The 12791-nt window shown below is 39.5% G+C and overlaps 1 long non-coding RNA gene and 1 pseudogene across 2 annotated transcripts in view; both read left to right on the top strand.

Moving 5' to 3' along the window:
• Window positions 1–215: 215 nt before the first annotated feature.
• LOC120608628 (uncharacterized) lies at window positions 216–334 on the top strand (annotated as a pseudogene).
• A 5353-nt stretch (window positions 335–5687) lies between these two features.
• LOC120608586 (uncharacterized) overlaps window positions 5688–12791 on the top strand; it is a 40563-nt gene continuing 33459 nt past the window's right edge. For both annotated transcript variants that reach the window (XR_005654437.1, XR_005654436.1), the window contains exon 1: window positions 5688–5818. This is a non-coding gene — a long non-coding RNA (uncharacterized LOC120608586). The remainder of the gene's footprint in view (window positions 5819–12791) is intronic.

Here is a 12791-nt window from a genome sequence, read left to right as displayed (position 1 = left end):
CAAGCAACCTAGACCAGCAGTATTGCTAGCCAAAGGGAGAGGAATCTAGAGTTGGTGGGAGAGGAATCTAGAATTGGTGGTAGAGAATTTAGAATGGGTGGTATCAGTTATAGCTTTGGGACCAACTGCAGCAGTAGAGACCATGGCTTGTCTTACTAACTTCCTTTTGTAAAGAGGATCATACCAATAGAATCAAATTAATAATAAAAATAATTATCTACGGCCATGCCACCCTGAACACACCTGATCCTTTCTGATCTCGGAAGCTAAGCAGAGTTGGGCCTGGTTAGTACTTGGATGGCAGACCACCTAGGAAGACCAGATGCTGTAGGTGTTAAAAAAATAAAAAACAACACAATAAAATAAATATAATATATTAAAAAAATAATCATAATTTATAGAGTTCATATATTCTTGGCACTGTTCTAGGTTCTTCACATTTGTAAGCTCACCTAATTTTTATAAAAAAACCTATGAAGTTGGTGGTATTATTATGATAGTTTTACAGATGGAGAAACTGAGATCTAAGTAACTAAGTGATCAAGAATTGAGGAGGATGTGGATGACAGAGTAAGTTTTGTATGGCATAATCAAGAAAGAATTCCTAAATAGGCTTTTGACCCTTTGCTTTAGGGTGGGTTGGATAAATAGAATTGGGGGTGAGGGAAGGTGGCTGCAAAGAGGACAAGTGTTCCAGTGGGAGAGAATGGGATGAGCAGATGCACACAGGGTGCAAATAGAGGTGTATGCTTGAGTAACAGATACATGTATGGTGAGTAATAGATATATGAGTTTGGACAGAGGACAAGATTGTTGATGTTTAGAAGGAATGGGAGATAGAGTTTTAAAAGTAGAACTAGGCCATACTATGTAGAGTTCTGAAGCCAAGTTCGAAATTTTGGATTTTGTTTTTGGCAGTCATGGAAAATAACGGAGGGCTTTTAAGGACGTATGTAGCATAATCAAAGAGCTCTCTAGAAGAGTGATATCTATATGATGGGTGATAAACAGGTCCCGGTCTGGCTGCCTAAGAAGCACTGGGAGATGTTCTAATAATACAGATTCCCCGGGACACGTGTCAGGTATTCACCAAGTGTATGACTCTAAATGACTGTCTTTTCCCCCTTTCCTTCTCCCTAACAGCCAGGTTCTGTTTCCACTTTTTCTTTTAAATTAAAATTATTGGGGTGACATTAGTTTATAAGACAAATAGTTTTCAAGTGTACAATTCAAAAATACATTATATATATGTTATGTTGTGTTCAGCACCCAAAGTTAAACTTCCTTCCATCACCAAATATTTGACCCCCTTTACGCCTTTCTACCTCCCTCTTATCTCTCTTCCCTCTGGTAACCACTAATCCACTGTCCTTGCCCATGAGTCTCTGTTTGTTATGTTTGTTGCTTTCAGTTTTATATACCACATATGAGTGAAATTATATGGTTCTCAACTAGTCAGACAGAGAAAGTTGTTTTCACTTTTAAGTGAAGTCCCCGTTTCTGCTTTGTGGCATCGGTTAATTGTGACTTCTGGCTCATGTGCTTACTTTGCCTGAGGTTACTCAACCCCGTCCTCAAATGTTTGCCAACGTCAGGTTTTTCCTTTTTCAAGTCTCTCTGACAAGACTCAGGAAGATCACTCTCTTCTTTTTGGAGTCCAAAAATAAATTGAATCCTTTTGATAATTTCTTAAAGACAATTTTCAGATTTCTTTTTGCCTTCTCTTTTCCAAGCTAAATAGTATTTGTCTTTTTAATGGTTCCAATTATGGCATGGTGTCAAACCTTCAATATTTTGCCGACTTCTAGTTTTCCCGTGATCCTCTTAGACTGTGGCACCCAGAATGGCATACAATGCTCTAGATATTCTGATCTACATAGACTAGAGTGAGACCGTTATCCCTTCTCCCTCCACCCATGCCCGATCTAGGTTTCAAGCTCAGATGCATTTACAGCCCAGAAGCTCCATCACTCTACTGCTTCTTGTAAAGCTTGTGGCCACGAAAGTCACTAAGACTTTTCCATTCTAGCTCCTTGTCTTTAATTGTATATACAGTTAGTTCCCAGAACTGAACTCACTATTTTAACTGATTTATTATCCCATGTAGCTTTTTTGTGATGGGCAATTTAGTGTAATATTGGCATAGTTGTGATTCCATACTTTTCTCTTTTTCTTTTAAAATGACACAAACCAGTATTTGCTTTTATTTTTTAATGTGCTAGTTTTAGATTTATCTCTTTATTTCATCATATATATACCTACATATATATATTTGTCATATATAGCAAGATATTTTATTTGTATGTTTTGTCATTAGTCACAAAAGAATATGAATTTTTAAAATAGAATTTGGTTTTGTCCTTTAACTGGCAGAAAGGTGCCCTGGTCATTGTTTTTTTTTAAGTTAGGAAGACCCAAAAAGAAAATTGATATTGTGGACATGGATATAATGTGATAATGTATTCTTTTTAAAAAATTAAGATGTAATGCACATACCATAAAATTCGTCTTTTTTGAAGTGTATAATTCAGTGGTATATTCACAAGCTTGTGAAACCATCGCCATTGTCTGATTCCTGAACATTTTCTTATTTCAAAGAAACTCCGTCCCAGTTAGCAGTTGCTCTGTACTTCCCCATGTCCCAGCGCCATTTGTATTTCTGACTCCTTGCCACTACCTGTGGGTGGAGATTTGAGCCTTGTACTCTGAGAGCTTTTCTACTTTTTTTTTTAAACTCTGTGTGTGTGGGCGGGGGGCGTGTAAATCATGCATTACTTGCAGAGTTACAACCACTTATCTCTTGAATTATACTCGGTTGTTAGGAAGAGATAAACTTGTTTTCGATGGAAAGGGGCTTTTGCTCACTGTCATCTCCCCCACCTGGGCTTCAGTTTCTTCAATATTCATGTTGCTCTTTCCAGTTAAATGTCCATTCTCTTTAAAGAAAAGAAAGAAGCAAAATAAAAGTTGAGCAGTTTTTTCTCTACGATCCATTAACGTTGCACCATAATCTCTACTTAACAGACTTCTATCTTCCTTTTTCGTGCTCCGAAGGAAATCTTAAAAACTCTTTTTCCTCACCGTCCCAGCATCATTTGTATATTCTGAACTTTAGCCTTCTTGAACAGTTCCCATTGATTCGTGCCAACTTTTGCATTTAATCTTCGTTTTGGGTCCCTTTGCCCCATTTGTGGTATGTGTACCCTAAATCTGAGCTTGCTAGGACACTTCTGTGTAGCCACCTTAGTCTTTGCTCTGTTTTCTTCTTTCCAGGAATAATTTGTAGAAGTTAGGCTGGAATTTTATTTTTGAAAACCCCATTCTCTCTGTATAACCTTCCCTTGGAGAACCACAGACCGTGTGGCCCCATAGCTGTGTTTTCTTCCTGCCATACAGTGAGAGGGCTTGTGTCCAACTACACAGCTTTCCTTTTCCTAACAGTTCATCAGTCCAGGATGACAAAGTCCCTTTGTTCCCCAAGGTTCCTGTTACTTTATCTTCATCAAAGAATTCTCCTATGTTAGTCCGAAAGAGTAGTTTACGCTGATTATTTCCTTCACCTCTGAGAGATCATACTGTCAGGCTGAATTTGTCAGGTGCATTTTCATAAATGGAATAGGACATTGCCTTTATAAGATCTTTGTAGTATGTGATCATTTGTTCTTTTATAAACATTCATGAAGTACCACTTGCAGAAATCCACCTGAGAGCAGAGATGAAAGGAAAAGAGGAAGGTTATATGCTGAGCTGATGGAAAACAGGGCCACATAGGAACACACTGTGTTTCTCTAGATGATGGCATTTTAACCACTATTTTTTGAGAGTAGTCAGCTAATTTACCTAGTTTCCCATGCAGTTAGATGATTAAGTTAGAATTCTGGCTCTACCCTAATTGTATGACTTTGGGCAGATTACTTATCCCTTCTAAGTTTTGGTTTCTTTGTTTGTAAAATACAAATAAGAATACTTATCTCGTAGAATTTGTCATAGATTAAAGATAGTTGCAAATTTTTTGACACTCCTCCCATTGAGAGGTAAAATCTATGTCTCTGCTTTTAAATCTGGGCTCAGTGATTGCTTGGTGAGTGGAATATGGCAGAAGTGACAATATACCAGTTTCTGGCATAAGAGAGTGGCAGTTCTACTTACTCTTCCTAGGAAAACTTTCTTTAGATGTCTTGAGCCACCATGTAAGAAGTCCAGATACTCTGAGACCACCATGCTGGAATCTCAGTATGAGACAGTTCTAGGTGGGCCCAACCTTCTATCCAGCCCCGCCCAGTGACTGGTCTGTGAGTGAAGCCATTTTGGACCCTCCAACCAGCCTTTCCATGAGCTGAATACCATCAAATGTCTCGTTGACTGCAGCTGATGTCATGTGGGGCACAGGAATTGTCCAACTTAGTTTTAATAGAATTCTTGGCCCATAGAATCATGAGATATAATGATTGTTGTTTTAAGCTATTCAGTTGTTTTAAGTCATTCAGCAACAGAAAACTGGAAAAGAATTTGGTACCTGGAAGTGGGGTGCTGCTTTAACAGAACTCTAAAACACGTGGCTTTGGGACTGGGCAATAGGCAGAAGCCGGAAGGCCTTGAGGAACATGTTGGCAAAGCCAGGAAGCCATTTAAGAGACTAGTGGTGAAATCTGGTACAACAGGGAGAAAATTGGTTCTGGAGGTTGGAAGAAAAGTGATCCTTCTTGGGTAATGGAGGAAAGTTTGACATTATTTGTAGCACTGTGGAAAATAGAACATCAACCTAACAAACTGGTGGATTTGGATAAAAGAGATTTTCTGGCAGAATGTTGAAGCTGCCATTGGCTTCTCTGAGTCACTTATGATAAGTTATGGATAGAGAGACAGAAGCTGAAAAAGGAAAAAAAGAAAAAAATTTTGCACCATTCGAACAGTTTTTAAAGGAAATATAAGGGACCCAGAACTTAATGGGTTTGAAAATAAAACTTTCTTATCTCTAGCCTCTCCAATGGCAAAAGGTTTTTGAAGTGAAAAATGACCTCAAATTCAAGTCATATCACAGGTATGGCTCTAAGACCCTTTGTTAACATTCCAGAAAGATTTAAGGTCATGTCTAGAGCTAGAAAAAAGACTTCTCAATATCCCATAGCACTCTGAGCCTAAGGCAGAGAAGGACATATCTCAAAGAGATTTGTGGGTATGGCTTTCATTTAATGGAATGAACTCCAATAAGATTCATAGAAATCTCTCAGTTTTTAAGAGAATTGAGTTAATAGAAGCACCATCAACTTTGACTGAAAGGGACAAAAGATAACAGGAAATAAGAAGAGCCCGTGGGGCTCTCAAATTTCAATGGGCAAAAAGCAGTTTAAGAAGACAGCTAAACTACAACCACAGGCCAGTTCTTATGAAAAAGGAAAGGTGATTTAGAGGGTGAAACCAAGGGATGTGGAGAATAAGTTTCAGGGAACATAACTGGACCTTAATGCCGGGACCGATAATGTCTGACCAACTGCATTTCAGAATTATCACAGGCAGTGAAATCTATGTCTTCAGTTCTTTCCCATTTTGAATGGGAATGTCTATTGCTCTTACTCGATGCCTGTCTCACTGTCGTATGTTAGGGGTGTGTGTGTGTGTGTGTGCGCGCGCGCGCGTGCGTGCAAGTGTGTCACAAATCACTTATCTCTTTACCAATCTTTAGATTCAGATGAACTGCATCCAAGCATCTTATATACACCTGGACCTGATTTCGATGATGAGATCCCAGACTTTGAGTTGACTGGGTCTTTGAGGTGACCTTGGGGAAGAGTGAGCATGTTTTCCACAAGGGAAGAATGTAAGTAATTTGTGACCAGGAGGTATTTTGTGGTGGATTAAATACTGTACCAAATTCTTTGACACTCCTTTGATCATGAGGTGGAACCTATGTCTCTGCCCCTGAATCTGCTGGAATTCTGTGACGGCCTAACAGATAGAGTAAGGCTGAACAGATGTGTCAGTTTCCAGACTCACACCTTAAAAGACTGGCAGCTATCACTTTTTGGGTCAGTCTTTTTAGGAGCCCTGAGCCACCAAGTAAGAACTAAAAATACTCAGAAATTGTTAAGCTGGGGAGGCCATGTATAGGCATTCCTGTCAACAGTTGCAGCTGAGCCAAGCCTTCTAGCTATTCTTGCCAAGGCTCCAGGTATGCGAATGATCCCATTTTGGATGTTCCGGATGAGCCCATCTCCTACTGCATATCGCCGATTAACCTTGGTTCATGCCATGTGGAGAAGAATCACCTGACTGAACCCTGGTGAGTTCCTGACCTATGAAATCATGAGTTAAGAATGGTTGTTATTTAGAGATGTTAAGTATTGGGATGGTTTGTTACTTGGCTGTAGATAAATGGAATAAAGTTATGAGGACTAAATGAGATTGTAAAAGCACTAACCACAGTACCTAGAACATAGTAAGTACTTACTACATGCTAGCTCTTATCAGTGCTATTCTAATTATTCTTCCTCCAAAGCCATGTCCCTTATACTAAGTACCATGTCCAGCATTCATCTTTCAAGAAGGATTTCTTGGATGCCTAATCTGCATGTACTTTGAGCTTGGTGCTGTCATATTTTAGCCGGATGATGGACCGTGTCTGTGAAGATTGAGCTCAGGAATGCACATTCTTTGGGAGGCTGTTGTAAGTCACCCTACCTGGTTTGATTGTTCTTCCATGGCAGCCCTTTCAGCTCTCTATGTGCTCTGTTTGGACTATATTAATTTATATCAGTGGATATACTGCTTCGTAGGTTATGCATAGTTATTTCATGTACTTGTGGCCTGTCTCCCAATGAGTATCACCATCTTGAGGGGTGGGATCTTGAATTCAGGGTTCTTTGTCTTTCCTTGCAGGGCCTTAGTGGGGCCAAGTGCCTGGTATTATTTCAGTAATTCGGAATTCTTGATTAAAGTTCCAGGAACTCTGAAGCAACCTATGCAAATCTGAGGGGAAAGAAATATCCTATATTTTGTGAAATTCCTGATTATTTGGAGATCAATCCTTAAATATGACCATGGAGTCCAGAGATCTGGCCTTGAATATTTTCCTCTTTTCATACATTCTCTGTTGTCTCTTTAAAACTGAGGCTTCTTTAGGATGGTAGAAACTTTTAAAAAAAGTTTTTCTGTGAATTTTCAGTAATGGTATTTTTGGCTGGCCCACCTGGGGCTTAGATGCTATTAGAGTAGTGTAGAGTCGACACCTTCGCTACTTTGCCTCCATCTCTTTTCATCCAGAAGTGTACCAGGGATTTGTTATTTTCCAACTGGGTGAGAGGGAGGGATTTTGGTTGAAGGTAGGGATCAAGGACACAGATAGTATGATTTTCCCTCTTATAGCCCTTTGTATCATGTTTAAGCCCCTATAGTTAGAGAATTGAAGGCCTTACTTAAACTGATGGAACTAATTAGAGATTTGGGAAAATTGTATGCAAGTGAATGGAGCTGTTTAAGAAAGACTGCCAAACTCTGGGCATAGGCAGAACTGCTTCAGGCTCCAGGTGACAAAGTGTGGCACAGAGTATGTCACAAAGCTATTCTCCTTTCTTCTGCCCAGAACCTAATTCTGACACACTTCCTCGAGCTGGAAACAAATATCAGTAGGCTCATGCCATCATACTTTTGCAACATATAAAGAAAATAGAACTTGGCAGTCATGCTCTGTTGAGCCACAGAAAACATGGGTACACTTGTGTTGTGATTAGCTTTCCTTGGGGTATTTTATCTCTTAGAAAATAGGAGCTATTAGAAATAGTACCTGAATTTTGGTTAAGGTCATTCTTCTTTTCCTGTTAAAATGTATGGTTAATTATATTTAACATAACTTTATATTATTTAGAACTGTGGCTCTTATGGGTTTATATTTGGGATAGCTTGACGGATGCAGGATGTTTTTAATCATTAAAAGATAGCCCATTGTTTATTGAATGGATTCTCAATTTCATTTACACTTGGGTAATTGGAGGCCTTCATTTAACAGCAGGTCTCACAATTTTATTGGTATGTCTCTTAGAAGTGAAATCGAGTGATCCTATATCTGCCGTAAACTCTAAATCTCATCTAGAATGTCTTTCAGTGCAAGGTAAATATGACCGATGGAGAGTCTAAATACTGTAATTCAGAAGAGCTAGATGTAACATGAAATCTGATGTGTTACATGTCAGCAATCACCTTTATGAAACTTTAGAGCAAGCCAGGGCAGGAATAGGAGTAGGGAAGATTGGAAAGCTGAAGATAAATAACACTTAGTTGAATCACATAGGAAATTGTAAGAAAATGCTTGTTGAACTTTCCCCATCTTTAGAAAGGAAAATATATAATGAAAATTGAAAATAAAGACATGAGCTAATTTTCAATTTCAATTTCTTTCTGAATGATGCTTCTTTGGTCTTTTATGAAGGCTAAATTACATTTGAAATGAAATCTTTTAAGTGAGTTGTCTTTTGGGTAGTTATTTTGCACACCTTTAAAATGTATTTTACTTATTTGTGGGGGTGGGGTGTGGTAGAAAGATGAATTCTAAAGTTGAGAGGAAAATAATTTCAGGAGGTAATGGATGAACTTGGTCCGGAAGATTAATCAGGGCAGTTGCAAGAGAGTGCCAAATGCATAACGTGAGTAGGACTAAATATCTGATTGTAATTAAAACTTTAGGTTTCTAATGGCTGCATGAAAGATATTTTAATAAACGTGAAATGCACTTTCTAAATGGCATGCTAACTTTTAATGACTTGGGTGTTTTGTTTGATTAGTAACCTGGACTGTTAAATTAAAGCCAACTGCAAGTGCATGATAAAATATTGATGGTTTCAGGCAAATGAATTGGGGGAGTTATGCTTGACAGATTTTTTGTATCATTAAGAATTTTAACTGGTGGAAAATATATATTGCTGGTGCTTAAAGATAGTTAAAGAGGATCTTCCTGTTTATATGACCTCCTTTTAATTTTACAGTAATAATAAGGGGGAAATCTGAATTATTCACAGATGGTTGGTCAAGAGAGGTCACTTAATTAAAAAAGTGTTATTTTAATTATACCTGTTTCACATTCCTGGAATAGGAAATTAAATATTTTGAAGCATTTGATTATTTCTGTTTCACAGAGTACCTGAACTTTTGAACTTTTGCTGTCTGCCTGAGATTGTGTGTGAGGCTTTTACTTCCTGTTAGCTGGGAATTTGGCTTTAAGAATGAAGATTTAAAATATAATTCTTCACTGATAGTTTTAAAAATAATACAGGAAGAAGACATATATAATTATATACATAGTATAACTATACTATGGTAATACAATACAATAATACAATATAAAATGCAAGAAGACATAATTACGTGTATCATATTTTTGTATATGCAGGACAATCTCTAGAAGCATGTGTGAGAAAATACAAGGCATAGTTACTTCTAGGAGTCAAGCTAGGGAGTCAACAGAGAGGGAGACTTCTTTATTTTTTTTGGGAAATAGAATATGCTTGGCAATGGGAATGCCTTTTTTTAAATAAAAATATTTCCCTTTGAAACCCAGATTTGCTTTTTTTCATTTTAAATGAATCAAAAAAATTTAAAATTATGGTTGACATTCAATATTATTTTATATTGTTTTCAGGTCTATAGCATAGTGGTTAGACATGTATATAATTTGTGAAGAGATGCCCTGATTAATTTAGAACACACTTGGCATTATACATAATTATTACAATATTATTGACTATGTTCCCTAAACTGTACTTTACATCCCATTGACTATTTTATAACTACCAATTTGTACTTCTTATCCCTTCACCATTTTCACCTACCCCTCAACCCCTCTCCCATCCAGCAACCATCAGTTTGCTCTCTATGTCTATGAGTCTGGTTCTGTTTTGTTCGTTCATTTATTTTGTTCTTTAGATTCCACATATAAGTGAGATTATATAGTATATGTCTTTATCTGTTTATTTCATTTAGTATAATACCTTCCAGGTCCATCTATGTTGTTGCAAATGGTAAGATTTCATTTTTTTTATGGCCGAGTAATATTCCATTGTATATATGTACCACTTCTTTATGCAATCATCTATTGATGGGTTCTTAGTACTTCCATGTCTTGGCTATTGGAAATAATGCCGCAATTAACCTCGGGGTGCATGTATTTTTTTGAATTAGCGTTTTAGATTTTTTCGGATAAATACCTAGAAGTGCAATTGCTGGGTCATAGGTAGTTCTATTTTCAATTTTTTTGAGGAAACTCCATATCGTTTTCCATAGTGGCTGTACCAATTTGCAATCCCACCAACAGTGCATGAGGGTTCCCTTTTCTCTGCATCCTCGCCAACACTTGTTTTTTGATTTATTGATGATGGCCATTCTGACAGATGTGAGGTGATATCTCACTGTGGCTTTACGTTGCATTTCTCTGATGATTAGTGATCTTAAACATCTTTTCATATGTCTATTGTCCATCTGTATGTCCTCTTTGGAGAAATATCTCTTCAGGTCCTTCGCCCATTTTTAAATTGGATTATTTGTTTGGTGTTGAGTTGTATGAATTCTTTATAAATTTTGGATATTAACCCCTTATCTGATATATCATTGGCGAATAACTTCTCCCATTCAGTAGGTTTTCTTTTTGTTTCATTGATGATTTCCTTTGCTGTGCAAAAACTTTTTAGCTTGATGTAGTCTCATTTGTTTATTTTTCTTTTGTTTCCCTTACCCAAGGAGCTAGATCAGAAAAAAAGCAATGTCAGAGTGTTTACTGATTTGTTGTCTTCTAGGAGTTTTATGGTTTCAGGTCTTACATTTAAGTCTTTAATCCATTCTGAATTTATTCTTGTATATAGTGTAAGAAGGTGGTTCAATCGAGTGTTTTCTGCTACCTTGTTTTCCAAATTGCTGATTTGATCCTCTGCTTTATTTAATATGCTATTGAGTATTTCTAGTATTCTTCTTTCTGTTATTTTATTCTTCATTTCTGATTCATTCTTTTTTATGATGTCTATGTCCTTTTTTTATGCTTACTATCTCTAAGTTCCTTAAGCATCCTTATAACCAGTATTTTGAACTCTATATCTGGTAGATTGCTTGCCTCTATTTCATTTAGTTCTTCTGGGATTTTCTCCTGTTCTTTAACTTGGAATATGTTTTTTTGTTTCCTTTTTGGCTGCCTCACTGTATTTCTATGTAGTAGGTAGAACTGCTGTTTTCTGTTCTTGGCTGAGTGGTCTTATGTAGTAGGTATCCTGTGTGGCCCAGGGGTGCAATCTCCCTGGTCACCTGAGCCAAATGCTCCCAGAGTGTCTCTTGTGTGGGTTGCGTGTGTCCTCTTATTGTAGTTGAGCCTCGACATGCTGTTGGCACATCAGTGGGTGGAATTGACCCTCAGGCTTACTGGCTGTGAGAACTGGCATGATCATAGTATATAAGCTGCTGTTAGGATACTGACCCCGCGGAGCAAGATTTGTTCCAGCAGGCTCTGGCACCTGCCAAAACCACCCATTTGGTGTGTCCCTTGTGGGGCTAATCAGGTGGTGCTCTGTTGGGGTCTGAAGGCTGCCACCAGGTGTGCTGGTTTTGAGGCCACTTGTGGGAGGGGCTCAGTGCAGGCCAAGGTCAGCCACTGCCTGTGATGGCCTGGGGCTACCTGGTAGGAGTTACAAAGCAACTCGCAGTAAGCAACTCACAGTCACTGCTAGTGCTGGTCCTGGAGGCACATGGGAGAAGCCATGCTGTGAACCGAGGCCAGCCTCTACCAATACTGGGCCCAGGGCACCCTGAGGCCTGCTGTCACCTGCCGGCTGCCCGTTCGGCTCAGCCACTGAAAGATCTTTGGAGAGTAAGCAAGTTGGGTGAGGTGGGGTCTCAGGGAGTCATTAGGGTGTGGCTAGTCGTGTTCACCATGTTAATGCAGATTCCGATTTGGCACCTGAGCTTGAGGCCACTCAAAAGACTCACGGCACACTGAGGCCGGCCACTGCCCACCTGGAGCTCGCGGACCCGAGAGTTGTCCAAATAAGTCTGCAGTGCGGACCAACCCAGGCTGCTTGCTAGACGCCAGTCACCAAGAATGCCTCCGCAGCAGTTCAGGAGCTGGGTTGGGCGGGGTCCCAGGGATTCACCAGGGTGGAGCCAGCAGCGTTCACCAGCCAGTGTAGGTTTAGATTTGGCTGCGTGTGTGTATGTGTGGGGGGAGGCGGGGGAGGGCTCAACACAGGCAAGATGGCGCTGGCCCGTAGTCTGCACGGGAGGAGGGCTCAACACATGGATAATGGCGGCTGTCTTTCCAGCCCTGGCCCTGAAGCCACTCAACTCACTGTCTCCCTATGTGTCTCTCCAAGCTGCTGTTCCTCCACCTGAGTCCAGGGTGAGTGCCTGTGATCGAGTGAGTCAGTACGCGGGCCCTATGAGAGGAATGTCTGGGTTTATCGGAGGCTTCCGGTCTCTCCCAGCCAGTCAGAATCTCCACAGATTTTCACAGCCATGTGATGCGAGGCTCCTCTTCTCCGCCCTGGTGCTCCTAGCTGGGGAGCCCAGAGTGGGGCTGGGACCCTTGCTCTTCAGTGAGTGTGAGTGTGGGACCAGCCCGTTTTGTATCTCCACCCCTCCTGGAAGTCTTGACATGGCTTCTTTATATCTTTAACAATAGGTCTTCTGTTCAACTAGTTTTCAGATGGTTCTCCAGGTTGATTGTTCTGTAATTTAGTTGTAATTTTAATGTGGTCATTCGAGGAGGCAAGCACAATGTTTATCTACTCCACCATCTTGACAGGACTCCCAGATTTATCTTTTAA

The sequence above is a fragment of the Pteropus medius genome, unplaced genomic scaffold (genome assembly GCF_902729225.1).
Source record: "Pteropus medius unplaced genomic scaffold, Ma_sr-lr_union100, whole genome shotgun sequence".
Taxonomy (NCBI): Eukaryota; Metazoa; Chordata; class Mammalia; order Chiroptera; family Pteropodidae; genus Pteropus; species Pteropus medius.
Note: the sequence above shows the minus strand (reverse complement) of the source record. Positions and strands in the feature narration are given on the sequence as shown.